This window comes from Mytilus trossulus, chromosome 11 (assembly GCF_036588685.1).
Source record: "Mytilus trossulus isolate FHL-02 chromosome 11, PNRI_Mtr1.1.1.hap1, whole genome shotgun sequence".
Taxonomy (NCBI): domain Eukaryota; kingdom Metazoa; phylum Mollusca; class Bivalvia; order Mytilida; family Mytilidae; genus Mytilus; species Mytilus trossulus.
This window is the reverse complement of record NC_086383.1, coordinates 64,840,562-64,858,960: the sequence shown is the minus strand read 5'-3', so window position 1 is coordinate 64,858,960 and position 18,399 is coordinate 64,840,562. Positions and strand designations below refer to the sequence as shown.

Sequence of the window (18,399 nt, the reverse complement as noted above, 5' to 3'; positions counted from 1 at the left end):
TGAACTCCCAACCTCAGTGTTGACAGGCTAGAGATACAGTAGGTCGAGTGCTCCAGCCCCATGTAGGAATTGAACTCCCAACCTCAGTGTTGACAGGCTAGAGATACAGTAGGTCGAGTGCTCCAGCCCCATGTAGGAATTGAACTCCCAACCTCAGTGTTGACAGGCTAGTGATACAGTAGGTCGAGTGCTCCAGCCCCATGTAGGAACTGAACTCCCAACCTCAGTGTTGACAGGCTAGTGATACAGTTGGTCGAGTGCTCCAGCCCCATGTAGGAACTGAACTCCCAACCTCAGTGTTGACAGGCTAGTAATACAGTAGGTCGAGTGCTCCAGCCCCATGTAGGAACTGAACTCCCAACCTCAGTGTTGACAGGCTAGTGATACAGTTGGTCGAGTGCTCCAGCCCCATGTAGGAACTGAACTCCCAACCTCAGTGTTGACAGGCTAGTAATACAGTAGGTCGAGTGCTCCAGCCCCATGTAGGAACTGAACTCCCAACCTCAGTGTTGACAGGCTAGTAATACAGTAGGTCGAGTGCTCCAGCCCCATGTAGGAACTGAACTCCAAACCTCAGTGTTGACAGGCTAGTGATACAGTAGGTCGAGTGCTCCAGACCCATGTAGGAACTGAACTCCCAACCTCAGTGTTGACAGGCTAGTAATACAGTAGGTCGAGTGCTCCAGCCCCATGTAGGAACTGATCTCCCAACCTCAGTGTTGACAGGCTAGTGATACAGTAAGTCGAGTGCTCCTGCCCCATGTAGGAACTGAACTCCCAACCTCAGTGTTGACAGGCTAGTGATACAGTAGGTCGGGAGCTCCAGCCCCATGTAGGAACTGAACTCCCAACCTCAGTGTTGACAGGCTAGTGATACAGTAGGTCGAGTGCTCCAGCCCCATGTAGGAACTGAACTCCCAACCTCAGTGTTGACAGGCTAGTGATACAGTAGGTCAAGTGCTCCAGCCCCATGTAGGAATTGAACTCCCAACCTCAGTGTTGACAGGCTAGTGATACTGTAGGTCGAGTAATCCAGCCCCATGTAGGAATTGAACTCCCAACCTCAGTGTTGACAGGCTAGTGATACAGTAGGTCGAGTACTCCAGCCCCATGTAGGAATTGAACTCCCAACCTCAGTGTTGACAGGCTAGTGATACAGTAGGTCGAGTACTCCAGCCCCATGTAGGAACTGAACTCCCAACCTCAGTGTTGACAGGCTAGTGATACAGTAGGTCGAGTACTCCAGCCCCATGTAGGAATTGAACTCCCAACCTCAGTGTTGACAGGCTAGTGATACAGTAGGTTGAGTGCTCCAGCCCCATGTAGGAACTGAACTCCCAACCTCAGTGTTGACAGGCTAGTGATACAGTAGGTCGAGTGCTCCAGCCCCATGTAGGAATTGAACTCCCAACCTCAGTGTTGACAGGCTAGTGATACAGTAGGTCGAGTGCTCCAGCCCCATGTAGGAACTAAACTCCCAACCTCAGTGTTGACAGGCTAGTGATACAGTAGGTCGAGTGCTCCCGCCCCATGTAGGAACTGAACTCCCAACCTCAGTGTTGACAGGCTAGTGATACAGTAGGTCGAGTGCTCCAGCCCCATGTAGGAACTGATCTCCCAACCTCAGTGTTGACAGGCTAGTGATACAGTAGGTCGAGTGCTCCAGCCCCATGTAGGAATTGAACTCCCAACCTCAGTGTTGACAGGCTAGTGATACAGTAGGTCGAGTGCTCCAGCCCCATGTAGGAACTAAACTCCCAACCTCAGTGTTGACAGGCTAGTGATACAGTAGGTCGAGTGCTCCAGCCCCATGTAGGAACTGAACTCCCAACCTCAGTGTTGACAGGCTAGTGATACAGTAGGTTGAGTGCTCCAGCCCCATGTAGGAACTGAACTCCCAACTTCAGTGTTGACAGGCTAGTGATACAGTAGGTCGAGTGCTCCAGCCCCATGTAGGAACTGATCTCCCAACCTCAGTGTTGACAGGCTAGTGATACAGTAGGTCGAGTGCTCCAGCCCCATGTAGGAACTGATCTCCCAACCTCAGTGTTTACAGGCTAGTGATACAGTAGGTCGAGTGCTCCAGCCCCATGTAGGAACTGAACTCCCAACCTCAGTGTTGACAGGCTAGTGATACAGTAGGTCGAGTGCTCCAGCCCCATGTAGGAATTGAACTCCCAACCTCAGTGTTGACAGGCTAGTGATACAGTAGGTCGAGTGCTCCAGCCCCATGTAGGAACTGAACTCCCAACCTCAGTGTTGACAGGCTAGTGATACAGTAGGTCAAGTACTCCCGCCCCATGTGGGAATTGAACGCCCAACCTCAGTGTTGACAGGCTAGTAATACAGTAGGTCGACTACTTAAACCACTCCGCCACCAAGGCCTCAAAATTTTATGAAGAAGGCGATCTTTTGTTGAATACCATGTTGACCTGTCTCATTGATTGTTTGTTGTCTGTTTTACATAGACCTCCTAGGGTTCTGACTAAGCATGCTGAGGACTGTTGAAGGTGAGTCCAGGGAATCTATTGTTGAATACCATTTTGACCTATATCATTGATTGGTTGCTGTCTGTTTTACATAGACCTCCTAGGGATCTGACTAAGAGTGCTATATAACAGTTTCGTATACAAAACTAGGGGTTATCATGGTTATTCCCAGACTAAAAATAACCATGGAGGGAAACCCCCTGTTTATTTACTTAATTGATGAAAAAGTATCCTGTTTTTTGTAATTGATTGTAAAAATTAGTTAATTAGCTTTCAATAAAAACAGGTTGAATGATTGAAATGATTTTAAAAATTATATCAAATATACATGTTTTGAGAGGAGACAACACTTTAAACATCCTGTTTTTTGGCAGTAAAAATTGAAAACTTATTTGAAGCCACTGTAGCTCTTTTCAGAGCAGGCGACAGTACACTGAAACAAGATTTTTTTTGAAAGGCAAGGTAAAAACCTATATATTTCATACAGTTTTGATTATGTAAAATGTGCATGTATCATGTCTTCATGGGTATGCACATGACCCGATTTCAGGTTTTTTATGTTCAAATTAGGCATTTTTTCCCCATGTTCTTTGGATGGAAATTTTTTAATATATTAAAAGTACACTTTATGTTTATGTCATTATAAACTAAAGATCATTCTGATTCCAGTGATATCTAGTTTTATACAAGTATCTTTATTAATCAGTCCACCACTAAGGATCACTTATGCATGGTCCCTCAAAATATGATGTCATAGAAAATAACTGTTGATTGCACCCTTAAGGTGGTTGGTACCTAACACTTCAGGGAGATAACTCTGTAAAGTCAGCTAAACGTTTTAATTACGTTGTGGTGTTAAGGGAGTATTAAGCTTCTCAAGGATCAAAATTGGCGTTTGTCAAACTGCTATATAACCAGTGTAATTTTTCTGATAAAACTGTTGGTTCAAAATTTTCAAAATTTTTATATTTTTGTTCAAGGGTCAAAGTAAATACTTTGTGAAAATTTTATGAAAATTAAACGAGCCAAATTAATTTTAGTGAAAGTGTTGGGTACCACCTTAAAGGGACAAATATATAATATAGTGATTTTTTTAGCATAGAAATATGTTAGCCAATGGAGTAAAATAATTGTGAAGAATATTGTACGGCATGTAAACATTAATTTAAAAGCATCAGTTAAATGCAAATGTTACAGATTTGTATACAGCAACCAAATATAAGAAAACCAGACTCTGTGCGAATATTGAAGTTTTATTATCTTTTTGAGATGTCATGATATTTTCATTCAATCTCTCGTATATTTGGAACCAAAAGTTGCACATGAAAATTGTAGATTTTTTCTACGTTGGCCTTTACTACTGATCAGTGTAACATAAAAAAAAATATTCATTATATTAATATATATATTTGGTACTTTTTATAGTCAATTTTATTTTATCTGCCAATGACATCAATGATATTTTCTATTGCAACCTTAAACTGTAGATTTAAAGTTATCAAATATACAGAAAGCTCTGTTAATTTCTTAATGTGCCTACCCATGTCAACATGGTCAAGGACCTGTGATTTTATTATTTTTTATTGATTTAGGTTCTTCATATTTGTTTTTAGTAAATTGTATTGTTACTAATTAAGCCGTTAGATTTCTTGTTAGAATTGTTCACCATTTTTCATATCAGGACTTTTTATAGCTTACTACATGTATGTATATGGTATGGGTTTTTCTTATTGTTGACGACTGTATGGTGACCTATAATTGTTTATATGGACCATAATTTGGTATTCGGCCTTTTGTTTCTTTTTGTATCCTTTTTTATAAGTTCTAACATTTTAACTTTTATTTTGTGGGTTGTGTTGGTGTTAGAATAGTATGAATGGAACAATTGAGTTTTTCGAGAAAAAATTAATACATTTTGATTCACCGTTTACTTGATATGAAACCAAACAGGAAACCAATCTCAATATCTAAATAAACACCATTACCATGATTACTAGTGTTACTTGCTTCATGTTAATATTTAAAATCTATTTTCAATGTTATATTAAAGTTTTTTTTAAACCTGACAGGAAACCATAAGAAACCGAAAGTATTTTTTTAGTTTTATTTTATTGCAAAATCTGCTTAAAATAATCTGAACAGTATACTTTTTCTTAAAATCCATCTTAAATGTAACAGTATTATAAAACTCCTAAATATGTGCTTGTTTTGAAAACAATTAGTACAATTTATTCAGAATTTTCCATATTTTCTTCATTGATACAGGATACCATAATCGTTGTATCTTGATGTTTAAGCCAAAAAAATGTATTTATATTTGGTTTTGATATTCCAGTTATATACAATTTATTCCAAATCATTGGCAATGTAACATTCTTTAAATCCAGTAAAGAAAAAAACTTTTAACTTGGAATTAAAATCTTTAAAATAGGCACAATGTGATACTTGTGACCTGTACACCATCTACATGGTTTCCACATTTTAACCTACTTTAGAGGGCTAAAATCAATAAAGTACTTCCTTTCAAGTCATGCATGGTAAAGTTTACTTCTCCTTTGACAAGTTTATTGCGTTTCTGATAAGTGTTTGCAGAACATGAATAAAAAATATTAATTAAAAACTGTGACAAAGATTCCAACTTTGTACATTCCAAGTGTAACAGTATATTAACATGTATTTTTTATTAAATCATATTTATTCACCTAAAATATCCAGTAATATTTACTGCTGAAGTTAAATCAATCCAATGAGCATTGGTACAATGATAAGAGACGTAATTTCGATTGATTTTTCCAAGGACTCTTCACATCATTATCGGGAAACGAAGTGTGTTCTTACGTCTGTTAAATATGAAATCGATTTTGTCAAGTCATTGGGCATTTATTTTCACACAGGATCATATGTAACATTATGCACATAGGAAAAATAACAGACCATTGGCGCAATCTCTTTGACAATTGTATTTTCCTCTTTTAAACAAGACGAAACAAGTCTACAAATTATGTTTGCTAACATCCCGTTGGAAACAAAAACAATGTTTAGACCTAGTATTTCGTACATCCGGCCGTAATGGCATTATCACATGTTAGTCACATGTTCCACGTATGACCGGAAATGATTAGAACTTAAGGACAAAAACAATTTTAATAAATAACTGGACTTCTGTTTCGTGTGAAATGTAACGCATAACGATAACGTAATTTTCTAACTTAATTATTACGAAAATCAAAACAATAATGTAAATCATCTCAGATTTAGGCCTAAAATAAAATATTGTTTGTTTCCCCAATCCCGACCGACCCTGCAAAATTGGTGCTACTCATAAAATTATATTGTCAAAACTGAGTCAAATATATTATTTCATTCATTTTGGATTTTCAGGATTGTCCTATCGTCCAATAATGTTCAAGCTTTTTGGAAAAATAAAATTATTTCCCTAACTTCCTACCCACACCTGGCTTGGCAGAGTCGGGATTGGGGAAACAAACAATATTTTAATTTAGGCCTTACCTGTTTGAACATCACGCGAGAGTTCATATTTGCATATTGTTTTTAAGAATTCTATTACAACAAAGCAGATTACATCATCTAAAAATTGCGTTAAGAAATAGGACACAAAAATCACGCCACATTTTACATCTGCTACATAAATACTTATAGTTCTCGGCATTTTCTTCTCACTATTCTTATTGGTCGATGTTCTTTGTTATTTGAAAGCAAAAGTTACGAATTTGCCGGTGACTATTATCTATAAATCAGTCAGCGTTATGCTCTTCGGAAGCAAAAAGTAACGCGAGAAACGACACAAAAATACGGTTGTAGAATCTTTGAAATTTGTATATTTTAAAAAAAATTCTAGGGAAGAGTAGCATACACTTGTACGTTGATAAAAATAATGGCATCTTAAGATGTAGTTGCAACTTTTCTTACAGTAATTCACATTTTATCACTTTTCTATAGTTATAGGAAACGGAGCCCAATAGCAAATTATGGTCCATTGACCTCTTGGATAGCTCTGGTTCATTCGCACAAAATACCAAATCTCTTATTTTGAATAAGACAGCAAACTTAAAACAATACAACTGTAATGAAAGTGAATTTATATGAAAGGCTTTGATCAATAAATGGGGAATGCATCCATGGGACATAGATGATGCCCCCGCTAGCATTTCACGTTATAAAGGGTCATAACTCAAGAACTGTAAAAGTTGGGCTACCCAAATTTGTACTTGATCTGAGTTTTGTGGTAATAATTTAAGCATTGCGTATATGTTTCAACACATTTAGTTGAGGCAAACTTAACTTAGAGAGCGGAAACAAAAATTCAGCAATTTTTCCATTTCTAAAGGGGAATTACCCTAGAATGGTACAAATGACGCCACCAATATTCAAATTTGATCTGTGTTTTGTAGTAATAAGCATTGTGTATAAGTTTCATTACATTTGGTTGGGACAAACTTATTAAAAGTTAGAGAACGGAAACAAAAAATTCCAGCAATTTTTTCATTTGTAAAGGGGCATAACTCTAGAATGGTGAAAGTGACACCTCTAAAATTCAAACTTGACCTGTGTTTTGTGGTTATAAGCATTGTGTATAAGTTTCATAACATTTGGTTGAGGCAAACTAAATTTAGAGAAGGGAAACTAATTTTGGGACGCATGGATGTACGTACATTGTATGTACTGTACAGACGGACAAGGATAAAACTTAATGCCCCCTCTGCTACTCATGCTACTGCCAGGGCATAACAATGGCAATATATTATTAGTGTATATTAACTCTTTAGACAGGAATAAAAAGTTAATATACATGTACACTAGTTTTATTGAGGTACTTTATTACTTTACCGTAATACATGTTAGTTGCTTCTGTGAAATTCAGCATTGAGGCAATGACATTTTGAGATTTTTGGTTTTCAGCCATTCATTAGATATATATTCATTGCCTCTGTGTTGACACATTGTTAGTTATAGGTCAATCTTAATGAATCATACTGATCCAGGAACAAAGTGTGAGGTTCATACTGTAAATTCTGAATTGAATGTCAAGGTCAGTATGATGCTTCTGCGTACAAAGTTTTGTCAATTAAAGTGCTACAGTTCAAAATGTATGCACCAAACACAAACCACACTAACATTGGGGTCAAATGATAAAGGTCAGAATGGTCTGAAAATTGGTATTTTGTCACACCCTAGGGATCTCCATGGATGAAAATTGAACGATGGAGGAACTTTCACCATCCCAAACCCTGTCTACTCCGTACAGTGTAGCGCGAACAAAAGTATGTCATCCCTCCATATAAGGAATGGTGAACATGCTAATTCATTGCTTATCTAAATTATATTTATTTGATTTTTCAATAATCATGATAATTGTCGTTTGTAACCAAGCCTTCATTGATTATTTAAATTTTTAAATAAATAGAAGTATAAATATTTTCAATAATTGCCGTTTGTAACCATTCAAATGCCAAGCCTTCATGGTCCCCCCCAGTGGCGGATCCAGAACTTTTCCTAAGGGGGGCCCTCTGATTGACCTAAGAGGGGGCCACTTCAGTCATGCTTCAATGATTCCCTATATAATCAACCAAATTTTTCCCACAAAAGGGGGGGGGCTTGGGCCCCCCAGGGCCCCCCCCCTGGATCCGCCTATGCCCCCACCTTTTAGTAGAGAATGACCAAAAGTTGTCATGAAGGTATGCATGTAGTTTTCTTGCTTTGTTTGGTAATTGTTATGGCCATAATGGGGGTTAAAAATCATGTGGAGCTTATATTTCACGGACACTGTCAAATTTCAGAAGTCATGAACCCTTAAAGGCATTAGCATGATTAGGCTTACCGGTTTGGCTGATTTGCAGCAACAACAAAACGATTCGTACGTTATGTAAAAGGTTCAAGAGATTTGTAAAGCAAACATTGACAAATGAAAAGTTTTTTTATGACTTTATCTAGCAAATTGATGCTATGCAACATGCATCTTTCGATAAAAAATGGAAACGTGGATGTATCAGTTTGATTGCAAACTACAAAAGGAATTCAAAATTATGATACGATATTTCTTTACAAGCAATATGAAGTTTTCACTTTTTAATTTTTAAAGTAATTCTACATGTACATGTATATTATCGTTACAGGTTGCATTTCTGTAAATATTGATAATGCAATTTCCCGTAGGAACTCCTTTTACAATGTTTTACGGCTCAAACTAGAGTGGGGGTGCTCATTTTCGCCATATCTTTCCATGCATATATATGTTTTCTACAGTTAATGTTCAGGTCTATATGTTTTTGAAGTATAATGATATTTCTATATGAAGATAACTTCAAATGCAAAACATTCCTAAGCTTCGATTTATTTGCCATGAAATAATAATTACGTCTTATTTTGTACTTCTTCTTAAACATTAAATTTGGGTCGTCGTCGTCTTACTTATTCCAGACATTCTGTATTAGAGGACGTTTCTGGCATTTCCTCTGTGCACTTGTATCATTATTACTTCATCACGATTACAAGACTAATTAAAAGTAAAGAGTAGCATTAATTGATAGAACAAAACAACAATTCGCTGAAGCACAGTCGTTTGAATTTTAGTGATGAATAAACAAAACAAAATAGAAAAAGGTCGCATTTTATATATATATATTACATATATATTTAGCGACTTTTTGTGATAAATAAACACAAAAAAATAGAAAAAAGTCGCATTTTATATTATAATATATTATATATATATTTATCAGCTTTTTTCTATTTTGTTTTGTTTATTTATCACTGAAATTCAAACGACTGTCATTGACCGCACGGCTGAAGGCATGTTTACAAAATGTCAAAAGGAGCCAAAGACCAAAAAATGACAAGGACAGTTAAGCGCCTTTTATGGAGACAAAAACTATATTCATAAAAAGGCTGTGGGGTTTTTCAATCGAAATAATAGTAAGCTAAGCTAACTTAAAAGATTATAAGAGAAAAAATCTTGTATGTAGTAGCAAAATTTCACAAATTTAAAGTTGTTTATAAAAAAATATATCATGAATGATGGTTAAGTACGTTTTTTGGATAATCAGTTATACATTGTACCGCATGGTTCTAATATTACCATAGGAAAACACCAGAGACGTTCCAAAATAAAATAGGTGCTCCTATCATTGGATGAACATTGCACAGTTGTGTACACACAAATGGCGGCGCGGAACACGATCGGAAATCCATTTGATAATACCTAAACCTTTCGAAATGAAGTGAAAAATATCATGCGCCACGTGGGCGCTTACATTTGTCACTCTATGCACCATTTCTGGTCGATATCCGCAATAGGCGCAGGGTGCACGTTCTAATTCCCGATCACTGGGTCCGACCCACTGACTGGCAACCAAATTTTCCCCACAAAAGCCCCCCCCCCCCCCTGGATACGCCTTTAAGAGGAGGCACTCATATAGACCAGCTGTTTGAAAGAAATACATATCACTAGTCCAAATAATTATGACGTCTGGCAAGGCTATTTTAATTTTTTTCTGGGACGCCTCGTCCCAGAAAAATAATAAAATAGCCGTCCCATACGTCATAATTATTTGGACTAACATATCACAACAGTGGCGGATCCAGAGGGGGGGTTCTGGGGGTGCGCACCCCCCCTTTATTTTTGCCGATCAATGCATTTGTATCGGGACATATGTTTTGCACCCCCCCTTTGCCCTGGGTTAGCACCCCCCCTTTCGAAAATTCCTGATCCGCCCCTGCACAGGCACTTGTTTCTGTCTATGGGGGTTTACTATCCACACTCGTACGACAGTGGATAGAAACCTCCAATTGACAGAAACAAGTGGCGAAGTGCCTGTGCGAAATATGACATTGACAAACTGAGATTTGCTGGTCGTCTGTGGGACCAATATTTTCAAAATGCACGTCTTATTTCAACAATATAATAACATACTTCCTTGTGTAGTCACAAAATCTTGAATGCATCTTGTATGTTTGACAAAAACCGTCTGGTATTGTCATTTCTGTCACAAGCCGTCAATCGTAACTGGAAAAATATTTTGACATGAGGCGGGAAACTAATGCACATAACATACAAATCGTTTCAGGAATTGTTTCCGGAAAATTTTATCACAAGCAAGGGGGCGCAGATGGCGTACGCCGCCCTTTGATAAAAACATTTCCATGTTTCTCACGATTTATATGATATTTTAACATAAAACTGTTAAAAAATGTCTCTTCGCACCTAAGTCTGGAATCTCTAATATGTTTTAAACAGCTGATCTTCAAAAATAACAATACATCACGGACATCACGGTAATGAGGGGGAGGACAGGGGGTACCCTTCTTCCTTCTCCCACCCCTCTTCTCCTTTCTCCTACCTCCGTTCTCCTTTCTCCCATTAGAATAAAATATCTCCTTTTGAGATATTTTTTCTTGAAATATAAGATCATTTTTTAAAAGGAGCCTGAGATATTTTATTTTTTCTCCTTTCTCCAACTTTTTCTCCTTTCTCCCAGCCTTCCTCTCCTTTCTTCTACCCCTTTCTCCTTTCTCCCACTCCCTTTCTCCTTCCTCCTACCCCCTTTCTACCTGTCTCCCTTACCCCTGTCCTCCCCCTCGGTAATGCTTCAAAGAATATATTTTTCATTTACCAATCGTAAGGCAGCAACCATTTGATTTTCGGGGGGGGGGGGGGGGGGGGGGGGGTTGGAAAAAAAGTTTGTTTCCAGTTTTTGGAGAAAAAAATAATTTGTTTTTGGTTCTGAGAAAAAAAAAATATTTGTTTCACCCTCAGCTGCCACTATATGTGATGCTAAAATTGAAGTAAAAAAAATGTTTTCGACTTGTTGCGAAAAAAAAAAGATTGTTTTTAGCCGCAGGCGAAAACAAAAGTTTGTCCAGAAAAAAAATCCATAGCCCCCCCCCCCCCCACAGAAAATCAAATGGTTGCTGCATAATGTAATAATATGATCATATCTGACAAGTCTTCTTGAAAGTTTAAATGTTGTGCCTGATATCTGACCAGGCAAATGAAAAATGTAGCCTGACCAAAACATTATTTGCAGAAATGAAGATCACATAGAAAACTGAAATGAAGAAAAAAAACTTGATGTTTGACATTTATTCGAGAATCGGCAATACTTTATCATGACAAATAAGTTCTGAAGCCGTGGAATGGTTCACAGCGAGACACTGTCACTCCGCTAGAGACCAAAATGACCAACTGGGATTGCTTTAACACTGTTTTATAGTAACCTCAGATATGACGCAGAAGTTATAGAAACTATAGGTCACGACCGTAAGGCCTTCAATGATAAGCATAAAAAACAAAATGCTGCAAAGGGTAAGGTACAGTAAATGAGCTATGTCACAGATTTTGGTACATTTTGCATACAATTTTGGCTGGTTGAACTAGTGAAAGTAGAAAACGTAATGCTGTTTAATTTTCTTAAATATTACTGAAGTGATCCTTTCAAGAGAAACCTGCACATTTGTAAAGAAACCACATTAAATAGCATAACTTTCTTCAATTTGTATAAAATCAACCAAATCGCTAATCGCCAATATATAGAATTTTCTTAAAAAAATTATATTGATGATACATATATTTCCGTTGTAATGATGTAAAATAAAAACACAGTTCAAAGTTTAAGTTTCAATTTCTATTTCCGTCCTCCTACATTTGTCCATGATAAAATGTTTCCGTTTCTCCAGGAATTAGCTCTTTTCTCATGAATCGATGTCAAACAAATTTTGATAAATAAAAATTTCTCTTGACAATCATGTCAATATACCAGGTTTTGACAGGGTTTAGACATTGTCTGATCTATAAACTTGAAGCTTCTTTTACGCCTTCCCCGATAGGAGAGACTTCATCAAAATAATTCACTCTGTTCCTGTGTGTATAAATTGATGTGAAATACTTTGAACATATACTAATAAGTAATGAATAATTGTCTTTATGAATACATAAATGTTTTTTTACTTGTTGTTAGTTTATTAGTTTTTGGAATATTTAATTTGAAAATCGGAAATTCTAACAATCGCATCAATCAAATCTTCCAGTCGTCCTGTCGATCATTGTGATTTTGTATTTAAAAAAATCATCATAATTTTTATTTCATTTTTATAAGGTTTAGAAATCAGTTTTATGCAGATCCTTCCTATGTTAAGTATTTTTTTAGAACGTTTGAAAATAGTTCATTTTCATATAAACATCCAATTTTCTTACGGTTTGAAAAGTCCTTTTAATTATCTTTCTTGAAAGTTGAAAAAAATCTGAACATAGTGAGGGAAATTGATCATATAATAAATAATATTTACCTTTCTGAGCAGTACGTTAGAACAACGCCTTGTTGCCTTAAAAGGCTTCAGTTCGATTAGTAATGAACACAGGAAGAGAAAATATGTAGTGAAAACGAGACAATAATAAAAGTACTGACGTACTGTTAACTCGGAGGACCTCAAATATCTTGGTTTACTTGCCACTCTTCAAGCACAAAGGATTGTACGTGTCTTTATATGTATATTAAGGAGAGGAAGGCTTCGATATATATTTTCATTGTTTTAATTTATGATTTTTGTAATTTTAAGTGTTGCAGGGCTAGTGAAATAATAAATTCATTAAATAAAACGTAAACATTTGATTTTAGTTGCCAGAAATGCAATTTTGTTGTTACTAATACAGAATTGATAAGATTTCATATGGAAATGAAATTCAAAACTCTATGACAAGAAGAATTGATACATAACAGTCGTTTAAACTCATTCTCCATTCAACGGGAACCAGTCTGCACAAATAAACCCGTGCTTAAAATCATGTAATGTTTATATTTAAAAAGAAAAAAAAGAAATTATTCCAAATAAACAATACAATCAGAAGTCATTTTGCATTGGCTCTCTTTTTCTCTCTCTCTTTACATATAAAATCAAGTTTACACAAAACTTTTATAGCCTGATGTTCTCGTTGGGTTGCTGTCTTATTGACGTCTAGCCTCGTTCTCGTTGGGTCGCTGTCTTATTGACGACACCCTCGTTTTCGTTGGTTTGCTGTCTTATTGACGTCTAGGCTCATTCTCGTTGGGTTGCTGTCTTATTGACGACTACCCTCGTTCTCGTTGGGTTGCTGTCTTATTGACGTCTACCCTCGTTCTCGTTGGGTGGCTGTCCTATTGACGTCCACCCTCGTTCTCGTTGGGTGGCTGTCTTATTGACGTCTACCCTCGTTCTCGTTGGGTGGCTGTCTTATTGACGTCTACCCTCGTTTTCGTTGGGTTGCTGTCTCATTGACGTCTAGCCTCGTTCTCGTTGGGTCGCTGTCTTATTGACGTCTACCCTCGTTCTCGTTTGGTTGTTGTCTTATTGACGTCTAACCTCGTTCTCGTTGGCTGGCTGTCTTATTGACGTCTAGCCTCGTTCTCGTTAGGTGGCTGTCTTATTGACGTCTAGCTTCGTTCTCATTGGGTGGCTGTCTTATTGACGTCTAGTCTCGTTCTCGTTGGGTGGCTGTCTTATTGACGTCTAGCCTCGTTCTCATTGGGTGGCTGTCTTATTGACGTCTACCCTCGTTCTCGTTGTGTGGCTGTCTTATTTACGTCTAGCCTCGTTCTCGTTGGGTTGCTGTCTTATTGACGTATACCCTCGATCTCGTTGGGTGACTGTCTTATTGACGTCTAGCCTCGTTCTCGTTGTGTGGCTGTCTTATTGACGTCTAGCCTCGTTCTCGTTGTGTGGCTGTCTTATTGACGTCTAGCTTCGTTCTCGTTGGGTTGCTGTCTTATTGACGTCTAGCCTCGTTCTCGTTGGGTTGCTGTCTTATTGACGTATATCATCGTTCTCGTTGGGTGGCTGTCTTATTGACGTCTAGCTTCGTTCTCGTTGTGTGGCTGTCTTATTGACGTCTTGCCTCGTTCTCATTGGGTGGCTGTCTTATAGACGACTAGCCCCGTTCTCGTTGGGTGGCTATCTTATTGACGTATAGCCTCGTTCTCATTGGGTTGCTGTCTTTTTGACGTCTAGCCATGTTTTCGTTGGGTTGCTGTCTTATTGACGTCTAGCCTCGTTCTCGTTGGGTGGCTGTCTTATTGACGTCTAGCCTCGTTCTCATTGGGTGGCTGTCTTATTGACGTCTAAACTCGTTCTCGTTGGGTGACCGTCTTATTGACGTCTAGCCTCGTTCTCGTTGTGTGGCTGTCTTATTGACGTCTAGCCTCGTTCTCGTTGTGTGGCTGTCTTATTGACGTCTAGCCTCGTTCTCGTTGGGTTGCTGTCTTATTGACGTCTAGCCTCGTTCTCGTTGGGTTGCTGTCTTATTGACGTATACCCTCGTTCTCGTTGGGTGGCTGTCTTATTGACGTCTAGCCTCGTTCTCATTGGGTAGCTGTCTTATTGACGTCTAGCCTCGTTCTCGTTGGGTAGCTGTCTTATTGACGTCTAGCCTCGTTCTCGTTGGGTGGCTGTCTTATTGACATCTAGCCTCGTTCTCATTGGGTAGCTGTCTTATTGACGTCTAGCCTCGTTCTCGATGGGTTGCTGTCTTATTCTCGTTCTCGTTTTATTTATACCAATTATTGCACCCAACAGGAGTATCAATTAAAGCAGCGAATCGTGTTACTCATGCACGTTAGTTATTTTCATAGTGGTAGAGAAAATCAAGAGATACTATAGGAATAAATAGACAGCTACCTCAAAACAACACAGCAAAGTCCTTTTTATTTGAAATTATATTCATTCAATGTTCATGGTGCAGTCTAATAGATTAAAACATATCTTGAAAAATATTCAATTGTAGATGAATGTCGTTTTCTTCTACTTTTATTTTTTCTTGGAAGTCTGTTGCTAGTAATAGTGTATCAATAATAACAGTGACAGATAAATCAAAATGGGATATCTATAGAATGAGATTAATATTTGGAAAAAATTCAGTTGTATGTCATGAACATTGGACATTTTTATACTGGTGTTGCAACAACAAAGTATAGATTCTGTAGTCTTTGACAGCTACCCAATGAGAACGAGGCTAGACGTCAAAAAGACAAATTATTTCTGACAAAGGAAGTCTTTGATACACTATTACTAGCAACAGACTTCCAAGAAAAAATAAAAGTAGAAGAAAACGACATTCATCTAAAATTGAATATTTTTCAAGATATGTTTTAATCTATTAGACTGCACCATGAACATTGAATGAATATAATTCCAAATCAAAATGGGATATCTATAGAATGAGATTAATATTTGGAAAACATTCAGTTGTATGTCATGAACATTGAACATTTTTATACTGGTGTTGCAACAACAAAGTATGGATTCTGTAGTCTTTGACATATAGTAAATACACTTGGGTATTGTTGAAGACTCGGTATATTCACCTCTAGATGTCTTTTGCCTTTTTATGTAGCTAGGTTGCTGTCTTTCAACGTATACCCAACATTTTCTTCATTCAAACTGGATCAACCTTAACTAAAAAAATGATTGAGATAGACAAAATAGAAATCATTTCATATAAAACTTTTAAAAAAAAACCACCACAAAACACAAAACCAAAAGCGACCATCATAATACTGAGACACTTGTATATCAACATAGTGTACCACAATACCATATGAAAGGGTAATATAGTAAATTGTTACTACAAGAAAACATTATCAACCAAGGAAAAGCCGATCAATATCACATGATAGGGTAATAGTCTAAGAGTATATTGTTACCCCGAGAAAAACATTGTCAAGCGAGGCAAAGGCGATGCTGACAATGTTTTTTTTTGTTCAAGGACAAGATATTTTGACTAAGATAGATGCTTTTTCTATTAGTTGCTATTGCATGGCTTTGAAATAGCTGTCACTCAGTAACTGCGAGTACTCTCAGATATGTACTTGGTGTCTTTTTTTGTGGTTAGGGATGAGGGATGGATAAATACCCTGCCACGTCCGGTCTGTGTTTTTGTTTGATGTTTTTCTGCTTTGTATCGGTCTGCTGAGTTAAGCCCTTTTCAATTGATTTTTATAGTTTGTTCTTATGTTGTGCTGTTACACTACTGTCCCAGGTTAGGGGGAGGGTTGAGCGCTCACAAATATGTTTAACCTACCCCCGCCACACTCTTTATGTGCCTTTTCCAAGTCATGATCTTGTAGTTTAGTGGTTGTCGTTGGTTCATGTCTGTCATATTTGTTTTTCGTAAATTGTTTTTGTTAATGTGGACATTTGGGTTTTTCTCATTGTTGAAGGCTATACGGTTGCCTTTAATTGCTTACATCCACTTTATTTGAACTTTGGTGGATAGTTTTCTCGTTGAAAATCACAACACATCTCCTATTTTTTATATTATTAGCAGTCTGCTGTTTCCCCTTTCTTCCATTCGTTATCTTCCTTTCTGATTTCTGATGGGATGGTATGAAGTGATAGGAGAAGACCATTCATGCGTCCGTCCGTTTCTTTGTGATTTCCTGCGCTCGTCTTTCAGACATCGCAATTCTAATTTTTAACCGAAACTGATCATAAACCGCGTGACAGAATCTTGTGGAACGTGCAAAATAATCTTACTCTATTAATATACTTTGAACCTCATGTTTTATTTCTTCTGTAACCGAGAGACTGTGCTGCTGGCATGACGATAAAAACAGCTAACACTTCAAACTGTGTTGTCCTGGACAGCAATCAAACAATAAAAAAGACATTTAGTGGTCAAAATTAATTTATAGTCAGAAACGACTGAATAAATCAGAGTTGTTTCGAGGTTCCTTAACATAGTTACACTCTCTTTTTACCACGCATCGGATTAAAGGTTTCCATTTTGACCGAAATTGGCTGCGAATTTATACACCCCGCACTGCAAAACGGACTCCCGAGGTCAGATGATGTCCAAAGTGATCATATTTCTATACCTAAGTCACCCTTGGAGCATGTCAAAATGTAACGAACTAGCTATTTAACATCATCTCGTCATAATTTCAATGTTGTAAATTAGGTTTTTTAAATTCTTTAATGAGCGACATGGCAACCAAAACATTTATACATGTATAATAGAAAAATAAGGAGATGCAGTTTGATTGCCAATGAGACAACTTCATGAATAATATAAAAAATAAGCAGATGTGTTATGATTACCAATCACTGAATCAGACAAAAACATGTATAATATAAAAGTAAGAAGATGTGGTATGATTGCCAATGAGACAACTACATGTATAATATAAAAGTAAGAAGATGTGGTATGATTGACAATGAGACACTTACATGTATAATATAATAGCAAGAAGCTGTGGTATATGATTGCCAATGAGACACTTACGTGTATAACATAATAGTGAGAAGATGTGGTATGATTGCCAATGAGACAACTACATGTATTACTCAAAGTAAGAGATCTGTGGTGAATGCCGGGAAAAAAAGATTGTCACTGGGAAAGGATATCTATGATATATATGATAGGAATAGAAATCATTGTGTCTACTCCTAATTTAATACCCCCCATGATTTCGAATGAAAATAAATATTTTTCAGTCCGTGCTTCCATGATTAACCCTCTTGCTGCCGGAGGGACACATGTGTCCAAACCGGCAGTGCCGGAGGGACACATATGTCCATGGATAAATGTATGCAAGCTTCTCATCAATGCTGTATATCTTTCAATTAAAATACCGAAGATTAAACAGGGTTATGTTTTTCTTGAATGGGTCCCAAATGTAGTGGTCATTATGTCGTGACGTCATATATCGAATGACGTCGTTGTTTGGCATGTTACGTCACAGACGTTGAGCTGTCGTATTTTCCGGTGTCCTATAGCCATTCTTCCCCCATGCCAAAATTTCCGGGGGGAAATACTGGATCGATCCAATATTTCCGCCCGGAAAAATTGGCATGATCCCACTTTTCCCCCTCAGCGTTATAAGGGGAAAACTAGGATCAGGCCAATTTTTCCCCCGTGAGTAGC

At 37.4% G+C, this 18,399-nt stretch overlaps 1 long non-coding RNA gene across 1 annotated transcript in view; it reads right to left on the bottom strand.

Moving 5' to 3' along the window:
• Positions 1-12,872, bottom strand: part of LOC134691416 (uncharacterized) — a 32,869-nt gene extending 19,997 nt beyond the window's left edge. The window contains exon 1 of the long non-coding RNA XR_010102130.1: positions 12,792-12,872. This is a non-coding gene — a long non-coding RNA (uncharacterized LOC134691416). The remainder of the gene's footprint in view (positions 1-12,791) is intronic.
• Positions 12,873-18,399: the final 5,527 nt, after the last annotated feature.